The 13,858-nt window shown below is 41.2% G+C and overlaps 1 pseudogene; it reads left to right on the top strand.

The window, feature by feature from the left end:
- LOC132345271 (large ribosomal subunit protein eL37-like) overlaps window positions 1–13,858 on the top strand; it is a 109,080-nt pseudogene that overhangs the window by 43,563 nt on the left and 51,659 nt on the right.

The following is a 13,858-nucleotide window of genomic DNA, read 5'->3' as shown; positions in this document are numbered from 1 at the left end:
ACCCACTCTTTGGGCTAGAAGAACAAATAGAAAAGGTGGTATTACCTGAGCCCAGGAGCTGGGACCACTCAGGAACACCTAGTATCATCAGGGCTCTGTTAGGGCAAAAGCAGAAGTTATTAATATACAGGAGTTGCAGCTGCTGCCAGGCATGCCTCCCAATACAGAGAAAAAGGCGAGAAATACCTTAACTTCTCCTTTCCTCCCAACTCCAATCTCCACCAGTGCCTCTCACTGGCAAACCTAACATAGAGTTGGTGGTCAAGAGCGCCTGGGAGTCATAGCTCAAGACAGTCAGAGAGAACACAGGCAGGGAATGCATCCAGAGTCAACAGGCTGATAGCCAGTGCAGCCTTCAAAAAGGAAGAGCTTTATTAATGTTTTTGTACACAGATTAAAGAGGAATCTGTATATCACAGTTCAGTTCAGTCACTCAGTCATGTCCGACTCTTTGCGACCCCATGGGCGGCAGCACGGCCTCCCTGTCCATCACTAACTCCCGGAGTCCACTCAAACTCATGTCCATTGAGTCGGTGATGCCATCCAACCATCTGATCCTCGGTTGTCCCCTTCTCCTCCTGCCTTCAATCTTTCCCAGAATCAGGGTCTTTTCAAAAAAGTCAGCTCTTCGTATCAGGTGGCCAAAGTATTGGAGTTTTAGCTTTTCAGCATGAGTCCTTCCAGTGAATATTCAGGACTGATCTCCTTTAGGATGGACAGGTTGGATCTCCTCGCAGTCCAAGAAACTCTCAAGAATCTTCTCCAACACCACAGTTCAAAAACGTCAATTCTTCGGTGCTCAGCTTTCCTTATAGTCCAACTCTCACATCCATACATGACTACTGGAAAAACCATAGCCTTGACTAGACGGACCTTTGTTGGCAAAGTAATGTCTCTGCTTTTGAATATGCTATCTAGGTTGGTCGTAGTTTTTTCCAAGGAGCAAGCGTCTTTTAATTTCCTGGCTGCAGTCACCATCTGCAGTGATTTTGGAGCTCAAAAAAATAAAGTCTGACACTGTTTCCACTGTTTCCCCATCTATTTCCCATGAAGTGATGGGACCGGATGCCATGATCTTAGTTTTCTGAATGCTGAGCTTTAAGCCAGCTTTTTCATGCTCCTCTTTCACTTTCATCACGAGGCTCTTTAGTTCTTCTTCTCTTTCTGCCGTAAGGATGGTGTCACCTACATATCTGAGGTTATTGATATTTATCCCAGCAATTTTGATTCCAGCTTGTGCTTCTTCCAGTCCAGCGTTTCTCATGATGTACTCTGCATAGAAGTTAAATAAGCAGGGTGACAATATACAGCCTTGATGTACTCCTTTTCCTATTTGGAACCCGTCTGTTGTTCCATGTTGGGATCTAACTCTTGTTTCCTGACCTGCATACAGGTTTCTCAAGAGGCAGATCAGGTGGTCTGGTATTCCCATCTCTTGAAGAATTTTCCAGAGTTTATTGTGATCCACACAGTCAAATGGTTTGGCATAGTCAATAAAGCTGAAATAGATGTTTTTCTGGAACTCTCTTGCTTTTTTGATGATCCAGTGGATGTTGGCAATTTGATCTCTGGTTCCTCTGCCTTTTCTAAAACCAGCTTGAACATCTGGAAGTTCATGGTTCATGTATTGCTGAAGCCTGGCTTGGAGAATTTTGAGCATTACTTTACTAGCATGTGAGATGAGTGCAATTGCGCAGTAGTTTGAGCATTCTTTGGCATTGCCTTTCTTTGGGACTGGAATGAAAACTGACCTTTTCCAGTCCTGTGGCCGGTGCTGAGTTTTCCAAATTTGCTGGCATATTGAGTGCAGCACTTTCACAGCATCATCTTTTAGGATTTGAAATAACTCAACTGAAATTCCATCATCTCCACTAGCTTTGTTTATAGTGATGCTTCCTAAGGCCCACTTAACTTCACATTCCAGGATGTCTGGCTCTAGATGTATGATCACACCATCATGGTTATCTGGGTCAGAAGATCTTTTTTGTACAGTTCTTCTATGTATTCTTGCCACCTCTTCTTAATATCTTCTGCTTCTGTTAGGTCCATACCATTTCTGTCCTTTATCGAGCCCATCTTTGCATGAAGGGTTCCCTGGTATCTCTGATTTTCTTGAAGAGATCTCTAGTCTTTCCCATTCTATTGTTTTCCTCTTTTCCTTTGCATTGATCGCTGAGGAAGTCTTTCTTATCTCTCCTTGCTATTCTTTGGAACTCTGCAGTCAAATGATTATATATTTCCTTTTCTCCTTTGCTTTTCACTTCTCTTCTTTTCACAGCTATTTGTAAGGCCTCCTCAGACAGCCATTTCGTGTAGTCAGTAAAGCCGAAGTAGATATTTTTCTGAACTCTCTTGCTTTTTCGATGATCCAGCAGATGTTGGCAATTTAATCTCTGGTTCCTCTGCCTTTTCTAAATCCAGCTTGAACATCTAGAAGTTCATGGCTCACATTTTATTGAAGCCTGGCTTGGACAATTTTGAGCATTACTTTGCTAGTGTGTGAGATGAGTGCAATTGAGCAGTAGTTTGAGCGTTCTTTGGCATTCCCTTTCTTTGGGATTGGAATGAAAACTGATCTTTTCCAGTCCTGTGGCCGGTGCTGAGTTTTCCAAATTTGCTGACATATTGAGTGCAGCACTTTCACAGCATCATCTTTCAGGATTTGGAATAGCTCAACTGGAATTCCATCACCTCCACTAGCTTTGTTCATAATGATGCTTCCTAAGGCCCACTTGACTTCACATTCCAGGCAGTCTGGCTCTAGGTGAGTGATCACACCATCATGGTTATCTGCGTCATCAAGATCTTTTTTGTACAGTACTGTGTGTTCGTGCCACCTCTTCTTAGTATCTTCTGCTTCTGTCAGGTCCATAACATTTCTGTTCTTTATTGTGCCCATCTTTGCATGAAATATTCCTTTGGTATCTCTAATTTTCTTGAAGAGATCTCTAGTCTGTCACATCACACACCAAAAACCTTTCTAAAATGTCTCTCCCATTTCTTTACATTTCTCTCCTGCCATAGCTAATGTGTTTCTCTCCATCTTTTCTCCCCACCTCAGCTCACCCCTCTCCTCCCCCACAACATTCTCCTGAACCTTCTCCACATAAGCTGGGGAGTTCAGTTGATCCTCTTCTCATCATCTGTATCAGCGATTGCTCTCCATGGGGGCCTCCCTCAGTGGCTTAGTGCTCTGAAGTTGGGTAAATAGTAAGTTGGGGGCTTCCTAGGTGGCCCTACTGGTAAAAAAAACCCACCTGCCATTGCAACAGATGTAAGAGATGTGGATTTGATCTCTGGGTCAGGAAGATCCCCTGGAGGAGGGCATGGCAACCCACTCTAGTATTCTTGCCTGCTGCTGCTGCTAAGTCACTTCAGTCGTGTCCGACTCTGTGTGACCCCAGAGACGGCAGCCCACCAGGCTCCCCTGTCCCTGGGATTCTCCAGGCAAGAACACTGGAGTGGGTTGCCATTTCCTTCTCCAATGCATGAAAGTGAAAAGTGAAAGTGAAGTCGCTCAGTTGTGTCCAACTCTTCTCGACCCTATGGACTGCAGCCTACCAGGCTCCTCCGTCCATGAGATTTTCCAGGCAAGAGTACTGGAGTGGGTTGCCATTGCCTTCTCCGGTTCTTGCCTAGAGAAACCCATGAACAGAGGAGCCTGGAGGGCTACAGTCCATAGGGTCGCAAAGAGTCACACACAACTGAAACGACTTAGCGTGCACGCAAATAGTAAGCTGGTCATGGCAGTTTAGTTAAATCTGAGGCAGCTGAGTTACCCACTAAGAAGAGAGTTTCACCTGTTCAAAATAAGGCCATCAGCAGGAGATCTGCTGCTTACTTTTCCTCTTTCAAATTAAAGCAATTGACCACCTTGGTTCATGTCAAATGCAGAAGTCCACACCTGGTGTGCATAGGTGTTTGTTTTGCATTTAACAGAACTGAAAGGACTCCTGTTTCATTTTCTTGTAACCACAGAATTTAAATATCTGTGGTTTGGCTTGTGGGCTCACTAGTGTAAGGTAGTAAGCATTGCCATTTCAAGATAGATAAAAGAAATTAGAATAGTGCCTAGGACATAACAGGAATTTTAAAAGTGTGTGTTGATAAGGCAGATAGATTATATGATTGTGCTTATTTACTAAGGCTGCCATAACAAAGGGCTACAGATGGACTGGTTTAAACAATAGAAACTTTTCTCCCACAGTTCTGGAGGCTATAAGCCTGAGATCAAGGTATCACAGGAGTAATTTCTTCTAAGGCCTCCCCACTGGGTGTATAGATAGTCGTCTTCACGTGGTCTTCCTTCTATGTAAATCTGTGTCCTTATTTCATCTTCTTAAAGGGATGCCAGTCAGACTAGATTAGGACTCACCCAATTAATTTCTTTCAATTTAATTACCTCTTTAAAGATCTTATCTCCAAATAAAATCACATTCTAAGGTATTCGGAGTTAAGACTTCAGCATGAGAATTTTGAATGAAACAAAATTCAGCCCATAATTCAAAGGCATACTTCATCTCATGCAATTTAGTCTTGTATGGATGTGAGACTTGGACCATAAAGAGGGCTGAGTGCCGAAGAGTTGATGCTTTTGAACTGTGGTGCTGGAGAAGACTCTTGAGAGTCACTTGGACTGTAAGGAGATCAAAACAGTCCATCCTAAAGGAAATCAATCCTGAACATTGGATTAATGTTGGGAGGACTAAGTTGGAAGGACTAATGCTGAAGCTGAAACTCCAATACTTTGGCCACCTGATGCGAAGAACTGACTCACTAGAAAAGACCCTGATGCTGGGAAAGATTGAAGGCGGGAGGAGAAGGGGACGACAGAGAATGAGACGGTTGGATGGCATCACCGACTCAATGGACATGAGTTTGAGCAAGCTCCGGGAGATGGTGAAGGACAGGGAAGCCTGGCATGCTACAGTCCATGGGGTCACAAAGAGTTGGACACGACTGAGTGACTGAACAATAACAGAACAGAAAACAGCACAAATATTTACATGATTAACTTTATTGTTGATAGTGGCAGGACAGAATTAGGTTACAGGGTTCCTGGCACCCTAATCTGTGTCTACTGGCACTATCTTTCCATCATGCTGGGATTACACCATAATTGTTAGATGAACAGGCTGTGTAGTCACATAGGCCTGAGTCTTAATTCTGGACCTGCTACCTATTAGCTACTTGACCTTGGATCAGTTCCTTAATATTTCTTAGGTCAGTTTCTGTATCAGTATGCCGGGGCTTCCTTGGTGGCTCAGATGGTCAGATGCTAAGGAGTCTGCTTGCAATGCAGGAGACCTGGGTTCGATCCCTAGGTTAGGAATATCCCCTGGAGAAGGGAATAGCAACCCACTCCTGTATTCTTGCCTGGAGAATTCTATGGACAGAGGAGTCTGGCAGACTACAGTCCATGGGGTCACAAAGAGTCAGACGCTACTAACACTTTTCACTTTCACTTTTCATGCTGGGATAATAGAACCTTCTTTACTGAGAGGGATGAGGGTTCAAAGATATGATGATGTATCTTGTCAGAGAGGAAAACCTTTTCCTTTACTCTCTTAGGTTTACTGCCTGGGGCTGTGCAATATTAAATTAATGAAAAGTAGATTAAAAGGAGAAAAGATAATTTTTTTATTAATAGTTATATGAGCTCACAGACGAGAAGTGAAACTCAAAGAATTGGTCAGACTTGAGGTCTTATACACCCATTTTAACAAAGGAAAGGAAATTTGAGCTTCAGGGGATGATAAACTGTGGGGAAGTAACTAGAGATATATGGGGGAACTAATGGAAGATGAGGGGTGTTTTAATAAGGTCTGTAATAAGGTCTGTAATGAGTCTTTAATAAGACTCATCTCGATGTTACTCTCTATCTCCAGAGATTAGAGTCATTCTTCCCTTCTTGTTGGGTCGGACACCTTCATAAAGGGCAACTGGTACCCTGCTTTCAGGCAGACCAGGGAGAACAGAGTAGTCTTTCCACATCTTCTGCCTCTCAGTTGCTTTCAGCTCAAAGTCATCCTTATACACTGGCATTTTCTGATCCTCTTCAATGAAAAGTGCTTAGCACCAGGTCTGGTCACAGTAAGTGCTGGATAATCAACTGTGATTAGAGCAAAATATATCCTTCCATTGTAGTCCTGGAGCCCAGCCATAGCAGCATGGAAAGGGAATGTCAACTTTTTAAAAAATGTACAATGTGAGAGTTGCAAGTTAAGTTTTATTTGGGGCAAAATGAGGACTGCAGTCCAGGAGACAGCATCTCAGATAGCGCTGAGAAACTGCTCCCCCAGGCTGTAGTCCTCATTTTGCCCCAAATAAAGCTTAACTCGCAATTCTCATGTTGCAATTTCCTTAAAGTCAACAGTTACGGCAACTGACGAAGGGACCCAGCATAGACTTCCCTTCACCTGAACTCTTTGAGGAACTAGAGCCTTGGCACCATCTGCCCATCTGCCTCCTTGGACAGTCTAGACAAATTGGGTAAGTATCTCCTGGTTCTCAGATCTCCCATATTGGTTGATGATCCTGAGTTTTATTTGGTAGTGGAGCAGACAACCTGCCCTCTCTCAGCCGACAGGTACTGCAAGGGGCCCAGTTGAAAGATACTGGGGCATACCCACTCAATGTGTAGACACTAGGTGGGGCTCAGTTGAAACATACTGAGGAATACATGACCAGTTGGAAACGAAAGACACTTTGAGCGGGTGCTGGTTGAAAGATACTAGGAGAATACCACCCCCACCCCCCATCCAGGGGAAAGATGCTTGGTGGGGCTTGGCCAAGGAATACCCACTCCATTAAAATATACTGGTGGGGGCTGGTTGAAAGATACCAGGGTTTGCTTAGCTGTAGGAGACTTACTTGTCAGTGCTGAATGGTTACTTAAGAGGCTGATCTGATGCTTTTACAAGGGACATCAGAAAGCCAGCCTCTTAACTAAAACCTCAGCCAGGGATATGTATGTACAAAACTTATACTTGCAAGTATTTACTTACTTGGGGAAATTATACGAAAAGAGATCCTAACAAAAAATGACCAAATTGGAGTTCTTTTGATATTCCAAAATTAATATTTACGGGCACACAGTTAGAAAAGCTGACCATAAGGTCAAACAGACTGAATGAAATGCTTACTTTGATTAGTATCTAGAAGCTTCTCTTAAAACCATAGAACAAAAAAAGGCTGCTAACAGTCTGTCACTGATTCTGTCTCTCCCTCTCACATTTTCTTCAACCTGAATTGCTTGGCCAGATGCTGTCTCTCTCTTTTTTATCTCTTCCAACTCTTGTACCTCCTGCTGCTCCCCTGTCCCCAGGAAAGGAGGATTAAAACAAAACAAAAACTTTGAAGCCATATTCTGACTTGACACCTAAGTCATTCTCTAACTGCCAAAATGATCCTTTGCTTAAGTCTGCCTCTTCAGTTCAGCTCAGTCGCTTGGTTGTGTCCGACTCTTTGCAACCCCATGGACTGCAGCATGCCAGGCCTCCCTGTCCATCACCAACTCCTGGAGTCCACTCAAACTCATGTCCATTGAGTCGATGATGCCATCCAACCATCTCATCCTCTGTCGTCCCTTCTCCTACCGCTTTCAGTCTTTCCCAGCATCAGGGTCCTTTCAAATGAGTCAGTTCTTCACATCATATGGCCAAAGTATTGGAGTTTCAGCTTCAACATCAGTCCTTCCAATGAACACCCAGGACTGATCTCCTTTAGGATGGACTGGTTGGATCTCCTTGCACTCTTGAAGTCAAGAGTCTTCTTCAACAACACAGTTCAAAAACATCAATTCTTCAGTGTTCAGCTTTCTTTATAGTCCAACTCTCACATCCATACATGACTACTGGAAAAACCATAGCCTTGACTAGACGGACCTTTGTTGGGAAAGTAATGTCTCTGCTTTTTAGTATGCTGTCTAGGTTGGTTATAACTTTCCTTCCAAGGAGTAAGCATCTTTTAATTTCATGGCTGAAATCACCGTCTGCAGTGATTTTGGAGCCCAAAAAAATAAAGTCTGACACTGTTTCCACTGTTTCCCCATCTATTTGCCATGAAGTGATGGGACTGGATGCCATGATCTTCGTTTTCTGAATGCTGAGCTTTAAGCCAACTTTTTCACTCTCCTCTTTCACTTTCATCAAGAGGTTCTTTAGTTCTTCTTCACTTTCTGTCATAAGGGTGTGTCATCTGCATATCTGAGGTTATTGATATTTCTCCTGGCAATCATGATTCCAGCTTGTGCTTCTACCAGCCCAGCATTTCTCATGATGTACTCTGCATAGAAGTTAAAAAAGCATGGTGATGATATACAGCCTTGATGTACTCCTTTTCCTATTTGGAACCAGTCTGTTGTTCCATGTCCAGTTCTAACTGTTGCTTCTTAACCTGCATACCAATTTCTCAAGAGGCAGGTCAGATGGTCTGGTATTCCCATCTCTTTCAGAATTTTCCACAGTTTGTTGTGATACACACAGTCAAAGGCTTTGGTGTAGTCGATAAAGCAGTAGATGTTTTTCTGGAACTCTCTTGCTTTTTTCGATGAACCAAAAGATGTTGGCAGTTTGATCTCTGGTTCCTCTGCCTTTTCTAAATCCAGCTTGAACATCTGGAAGTTCACAGTTCACATATTGTTGAAGCCTGGCTTGGAGAATTTTGAGCATTACTTCACTAGTGTGTGAGATGAGTGCAATTGTGCGATAGTTTGAGCATTCTTTAGCATTGCCTTTCTTTGGGATTGGAATGAAAACTGACCTTTTCCAGTCCTGTGGCCACTGCTGAGTTTTCCAAATTTGCTGACATATTGAGTGCAGCACTTTCACAATACCATCTTTTAGGATTTGAAATAGTTCAACTGGAATTCCATTACCTCCAGTGGTCTGCCTCTTAGAAGGCTTAGATGAGGATTTGGCTACTCTAGTCAAAAAAAAAAAAAAAAAACAATCTAGGTTGGTCTGTGTTACACACTAATGCTTGTTACACTGGCTGACCAACTTTTCAGAACCATTAAAAGAAAGAAAGAAAAGGGGGTATCTATAAAAGCGATGAGCCTTTAATTTCACCAATATAAGTGCACAGCACTAGTCAAAGGTTAACCAACCCCCAACCAGTTTCAGTTCAGTTCGGTCGCTCAGTCATGTCCGACTCTTTGCGACCCCATGAACCACAGCACGCCAGCATCCCTGTCCATCACCAACTCCCAGAGTCCACCCAAACCCATGTCCATTGTGTCAGTGATGCCATCCAACCATCTCATCCTCGGTCGTCCCCTTCTCCTCCTGCCCTCAATCTTTCCCGGCATCAGGGTCTTTTCAAATGAGTCAGCTCTTCACATCAGGCTGCCAGAATATGGAATTTCAGCTTCAACATCAGTCCTTCCAATGAACACCCAGGACTGATCTCCTTTTTTTTTTTTTTTCAAGCTAACCTTCTTTACTGATTTGCTGTTGCTAAGTTGCTGATTGGAACCAGTTTAATTCCAACCAGTAGAGAAAGTTAGCTTGGAAAAAAAAAAAAAATATATATATATATATATATATATGTATATGTATGTACTAAGGGAATATGGGCTTCCCAAGTGGCTCAAGTGATAAAGAATCCAACTGCCAATACAGGACATGTGGGTTTGATACCTGGGGCAGAAAGATGCCCTGGAGGAGGAAATGGCAACCCACTCCAGTATTCTTGCCTGGGAAATCCCATGGACAGAGAAGCCTGGTGGGCTTCAGTCCATAAGATCTCGAAGAGTCAGACACCATTGAGCATGGGCACACACCCACACACACATGCCTAAAGGAATAAGTCCAAATGAGGAGAACATGACCACTTATCTTATCTATGAGTTGTGCGTGTGTTCTCAGTCATGTCCCACTTTTTGCAACCTCATGGACTGCAGTCCACCAGATGTCCTCTGTCCATGGAATTTTCCAGGGAAGAATACTGGAGTGGTTGCCATTTCCTTCTCCAGGGGAGGGATTGAACCCACATCTCTTGCGTTTCCTACATTGGTATGCAGATTCTTTACCACTGTGTCATCCAGACCATCTCTAATTCCTAAAACTGAAAAAAAAAAAAAAAAACAGAACAGGGAAAGCATTTTAAAATCTTTCTTATAAGTTAGTGAGTTTGATATTAAGATATCTAATTCAAAATTAAGTTTAAAAAATAAAGCCAGATCTCTTGTTGTGTCTGTCTGAATATATGTATGTCTCAGTATGTGTCTTTCTTTGTCTTTATGTTGCAGGATGGGGGATACCTTCCAGGGCCCAGAAGTGGGCTCTCCTCTAACACTCAGAAATGAATTGTCTGAAGAGACAAATGAGCTGACAAAGGAAGAGATTTTATTGGAAAGGGCGTCCTGGTGGAGAGCAGTAGGGTAAGGGAACCCAGGAGAACTGCTCTGCCTCATGGCTCGTAGTCTCAGGTTTGATGATAATGGGATTAGTTTCTGGATTTTCTTTGGCCAATCATTCTGACTCAAGAGCCCTTCCTAGTGGCACATGCATTGCTCAGCCAAGATGGATGCCAGCAAGAAGGATTCTGGGAGGTGGTCAGACACGTGGTGTCTCCTTTTGACCTTTCCTGAACTCTTCTGGTTGGTGGTGGCTTATCAGTTCCATGTTCCTTACTAGCAACTCCTGTGATAAAATAACTCATGCAAATGGTTATTATGGTGCCTAGCCAAGGTGGGCGGTTTTAGTTAGTGTGCTTCCCCTAACATTTGGATAGTTTTGCCAAGGTTAATTTGTAAACGAGCTCAAATTTATTGGCCTAGAAAAGAGTAAGCATTTACAAATCAAGCAATTTTAAATACAAGAAAATTTAGCTGAAAAAAATATAAGAAAATTGTAAATACAAGAAAAATTGGGCTTCCCTTGTGGCTCAGCTGGTAAAGAATCTGCCTACAATGCAAGAGACCTGGGTTCGATCCCTGGGTTGGAAGATCCCTTGGAGAAGGGAAAGGCTACCCACTCCAGTATTTGGCCTGGAGAATTCCCTGGACTGTATAGTCCATGGGGTCACAAAGAGTCAGACACGACTGAGCGACTTTCACTTCACTTCAAGCTGAAAAACCCAGGGAGGAACACACTGAAACACATAGTAATCAAACTGACAAAAAATAAAGACAGAGGTAAAATATTTAAAGAAACAAAGAAAAACGACAAATAACATATGAGGGAACTTCCATCAGGCTATCAGCTGATGTCTCAGCAGAAACTCTACAAGCCAGAAGGGAATGGCACGATATATTTCAAGTCATGAAAGGGAAGAACCTACAACCAAGAATACTCTACCCAGCAACACTCTCCTTCAGATTTGATGGAGAAATCAAGTTTTCCAGATAAACAAAAGTTAAGAGAATTTAGCACCACCAAATCAGCTGGACAACAAATGTTAAAGGAACTTCTCTAGACAGGAAATACAAGAGATGGAAAAGACCTACAGAAAATAAACCCAAAACAATTAGGAAAACTGTAATAGGATCAGTTCAGTTCAGTTGCTCAGTCATGTTCGACTCTTGCGACCCCATGAATCACAGCACGCCAGGCCTCCCTGTCCATCACCAACTCCCGGAGTTCACTCAGACTCACGTCCATCGAGTCAATGATGCCATCCAGCCATCTCATCCTCTGTCGTCCCCTTCTCCTCCTGCCCCCAATCCCTCTCAGCATCAGGGTCTTTTCCAATGAGTCAGTTCTTCGCATGAGGTGGGCAAAGTATTGGAGTTTCAATTTTAGCATCAGTCCATCCAATGAACACCCACTGATAATTACCAAAGGTACCAACCAAAAGACATAGACGCTGGGGAGACGAATACATGTGCGTTTATGCAATTTCATTTACCACATCAATCTGCCTGACTCCCCAAATTGTATGCAATTATTTTATATTGTTAGGTTAATCATTATCCCATTATGGCTTGTAATCATAATTATTTTTTATTTTTTGTCTGGCTATTGATTGTGAAAAACCGATAAGCATTTTTTGCTATTGTGATTATATAACTATTAATCACTTAAGACCATTGTATCATGATGGGTCAACAGAAAAATAATAGACCTCTATATCACCAAAACTAGGATCTAATAGAAAAACCTATAATCACTTTTTAAAACCAATATGCATATCAGAATTTTTTGAAAAATACGAATGCCCAGGTATTGCTTCCTTTTCCTCCAGAGCTCTAATGAGCAACCATGTTTAAAAACAACTAGACTATATGATGATCTTTTCCTTTTATCTAGCTTGTTTCACTTTTCCTGTTTCATATTCAGTGCTCCCATTTCATTTAGTTTATGTTTTTCAATTTCTCCATCTCTTCTTTTTTTTATGTTCTTTCTCAAGCCTTTATCAAGAATAGTAAAAAAGCTTTTGTATACGTATATATGAAGTATGTATATAATGTATATTTTAGAAAAAACTGAATTTTTGCCTAGCTGAAAAATCTATGACATTTTGATCCCACTTGTTTGACTAAGTATTAATAGAATGCTAGATTTCTACTTAAAAAAAAAATAGATATGCAACAAGCAACAAAGGTTTACTTTATAGCTTAGGGAACTATAGTCAACATCTTGTAATAACCTATAATGGAAAATAATTTCAAAAATAATATATGTGTATATGTATAACTGAACTGGGGCTTCCTAGGTAGCTCAGATAGTAAAGAATCTGCCTGCAATGTGGGAGACCTGGGTTCGATCCCTGGGTCAGGAAGATCCCCTGGAGAAGGGCATGGCAACCCATTCCAGTATTCTGGCCTGGAGAATTCCACGGACAGGGGAGCCTGGTGGGCTACAGTTCATGGAGTCACAAAGAGTTGAACACGACTGAAGCGACAAACACACACACACATAAGGAAATCACCTTGCTATACACCTGAAACATTGTAAGTCAACTATACTTTAGCAAAATAAATATATATTAAGAAAAAATAAAAAATCTTTACTGAAAAAAAGAAAACTAAGCTAAATAAGTTTCAGTTTTATATAAACTGAAAAATATCCAATATTAAATTAATACCTGGTATTAATGTTAAAGTTTGTCAATCTAATATAAACATGTTTTAAAGTCATCAGTATAATAATCCATTATAATACTTTAATTGTGCCTAGGTTTAGCATAGTTAAATAATATCTTATAGCTATTGCAAATTTGTTAGCAAGGAAAGAAATTCAATGTAAAGAAACTTTTAAAGAAAGAAAATGTAAATAAAATAAAAGCTTTAAATAACCTCTACTAAAAAATAATTATGCTTTAAAGATTTCTATCTATTTAGTCTCTCTAAATTTTGCTAAATTAAATTTCTAGGGCTGTGCTAAATTAAGTAAAGGAAGTTTATTGAACATCTAGGTCACTCCCAAATAAAATAAGATACAAAACATTAACTACTATATACTGTCTTCCTCTTACAGAAAAGCTGAAGATATTTCAACTATTAATAAATATGTTTGGTGCCATCCTAAGATGTTCTCTGTAAGAAAGCAATTTTTTTTTTAAGTATCACTGGTATTTATGCTCACCAGTCTACAAAATGCTAATATAAAGGTCAGTTCACGGTTCCTTAAGTAAAGTAGGATTTGTGTTTTCAGTAAAGAAGGTGTGGGGAGTGGAATTGCATTTTATTTTAAAAGAAGGAAATAGATCTGAGTTACAGGTGACTGTTTTTGGATGGGCAAATTAAATAATGGTTACAAAAAGGTTTGTGGAAAGTGGACCCCGAAAAAAAAAATTTGTGCATGGTACAAGTTTTCTTAAAATGTTCAACTGCCTTTAACATCAGATTTTAAATTTTTTACTTTTAAGCTATCTGCTCTGTATATACCTTTGAAATCTTTTATTATTATTT

The sequence above is a fragment of the Bos taurus genome, chromosome 5 (assembly GCF_002263795.3).
Source record: "Bos taurus isolate L1 Dominette 01449 registration number 42190680 breed Hereford chromosome 5, ARS-UCD2.0, whole genome shotgun sequence".
NCBI classification, from domain to species: Eukaryota; Metazoa; Chordata; class Mammalia; order Artiodactyla; family Bovidae; genus Bos; species Bos taurus.
This window is presented reverse-complemented; position numbering and strand designations above follow the sequence as displayed.